Raw genomic sequence first — 2,689 nt, 5'->3', positions numbered from 1 at the left:
AAAAAAAAAAAAAGAATCCATTTCACATTTAACAAACATGATCACAACTTTAGAAATAATTTTAAAAGGACAAAGACTGACAAAACTACTTTTAATTATAGTAATCAGCAAGGAACTAATGGGGGTGTTCAGTCAAAATGGAAGAAAATGCTTCCCCTTGGCCTTACCTGCACATTTCATTCCTAACTTAGCCCAAAGCATATTATAATACAATACAATCAATTTATTTGCCACTAGGTAATAATTAGTATGTAGTCCTAGTAAAACGGGTCTGATGTTATTTTTGATTTGCACCTTCCTTGGTTGGGAATATCGCATTCAATAACTGTATGGCAAATAAAATGACTTGACAGGCCCACACAGTAGAAGTATTTTCAATAGCAAGTTGCCTTTATATGGGCATATTTCTACATTCTAAAATAATGTCTCCATTATCTTGGTTAGAGTTCAACTCTTTTAAATTTATAAGAAATATGCTGAGCATGAGTGTGTGGCGATGATTCACAGATTTGAAATAACACCTACTCTCCTTCGGTTCTGGCACAAAATGTGTCAGTGAAGCCTGCAATTAGGAAAATTATCTTGGCCTGTCTTGCCACAAGGATGGTGACGTCAATATATACATCCAGAGGAGAGATGTGTTCCCAAAAATGAGTTTAGAAAACACTTCTACTCCAACACTGCTTGGTCTCTGCAATGTTATCTAATCTTCATCATTGATAATAGCGCTAATAATATCTACAGAAAACTGCTACATAGTTTCTTTGAGTCTCACGACAGTCCTATGAGATAAGTACTATGATGGCTGCTATTTTACCCATGAAGAGGTTAAATAAGTTGCCCATGATCATACAGACAGCTAATGGTACAGCTTGGATTTGAACCCATGGCTCCCAGATTCAGAAGTTCATGCTCTTGATCAAAACTGGCTACATATGAGCAGCGCCTGTGGCTCAAAGGAGTAGGTGCTGACCCCATATATCAGAGATGACGGGTTCAAAATTGGACCTGACCAAAAACTGCAAAAAAAAAAAAAAAGACTGGCTACATAATTTGAAGAGCCAGTGTGAAATGAAAAAAAAAAGAAAACTCCGTATTCAAAACTTATTAATAATTTCCAGATGGCAATAGCAAGGGATGGGTGTGGAGCCTTCTAAGCCCACATCCCTGTGTGACTGTGCAAGTCATACGCCCCTGATGCTGGTTCTGCTCCTTTTTTTATTTTTATTTTTTGAGACAGAGTCTCAAGCTGTCACACTGGGTAGAGTACTGTGGTGTCATAGCTCACAGCAACCTCCAACTCTTGGGCTTAAGCGATCCTTTCGCTTAGATTTTCTATTTTTAGTAGAGACAGAATCTCACTTTTGTTCAGGGTAGTCTTGAATGCATGAGCTCAAGCAATCTACCCACCTGAGCCTCCCAGAGTGCTAGGAATACAGGTATGAGCCACCGTGCCTAGTTCTGCTCCTTGTTTTAAAATTTATTTTTAAAGTTCCAAGAGCTTTTTTATTTTTTGAGTAACAGAACACACACAAGTAGGCAGGGAAGTCCTCAAGGAAATGTTGGTCATGTTTCATTATTATTTTGCCCTTTACTTAAGGGCAATTATTGTATTTTCCTTTAATGACATTAGGCATTATTTTGATCATTTATTTTGCAATTCACTTATTAGTAAATACATGTGTTATCTTTTAATACCCCAATGCCATGTTCCTTTTAAATAGAAAAAAAAAGGGCCAAATGTCTCTTCCTAGCCTATTTGGCCATAGTTGTCAAACCTATGGTTTTAAAAACAGATTATAGGCTCAGAACCTGTAGCTCAGCACATACCAGAGCTGATGAGTTTGAATCCAGCCCCAGCCTGCCAATCAACAATGACAACTATAACCAAAAAAATAGCCAGCTGTTGTGGTGGGCACCTATAGTCCCAGCTACTTAAGCCCCTGAGTTTGAAGTTGCTGTGAGCTGTGATGCTACAGCACTCTACCCAAGGTGACAGCTTGAGACTCTGTCTCAAAAATAATAATAATAATGATGATAATAAAATAAAAACAGATTGTAGGTGGACATGGCTGACATTCTTCCTTTCATTCTTTGGGATGCTATAGCATCTCCCTGCTCTCTTCTCTCTCCTCTCTTACTCCTTCTTAATCCCGCTCTTTCTAAGACAAAATAAACTTATACTTTTATATCCTTAAGAAAAACACAGATTGTAACTTAATCTTCTGAAATCCTTCTCGAACTACAGCTCAATCTGTTAGAGAAATCCTGCTGGGAAAGAAGTCTTACTGACATTGTCAACAGGCTCCAGAGGGGCCTGGGTGGGGGCAACTGGGTGGTGTCTCCAGCAAACTGAGTACCAGTGGGAAACTGTGCAGAGGCAAATCTTGTCAACAAGAGACCAGCTCCTTCAATTAAAGCTAGGCGAATGCCACCCACCTCCACTGGGCCGTTTCTTGCTGCCAGGCTGGCTCCTGTTAAGGCATCACTCGTGATGGAGTTCCAGGGATCTACTTTTCCTCTGACTTGAACCACACTATAGTCAGTTATGGAAAACAGACTCCCCACACTGCAAAGTTACCTCCTTACTGTAGAGCCCTGGTTTTAAAGAGGTCAAACTCCCTCACAGTCTGTGGTTTACTCTCCTGAAGAATTTCAAAAGCTTTGGTTGTTTGAAAGATACAGCACT

Source organism: Otolemur garnettii, unplaced genomic scaffold, assembly GCF_000181295.1.
Source record: "Otolemur garnettii isolate 467f Iridium unplaced genomic scaffold, OtoGar3 scaffold00024, whole genome shotgun sequence".
NCBI lineage: Eukaryota > Metazoa > Chordata > Mammalia > Primates > Galagidae > Otolemur > Otolemur garnettii.
The sequence above is the reverse complement of the archived record's forward strand: the minus strand, read 5'-3'. Positions refer to the sequence as shown.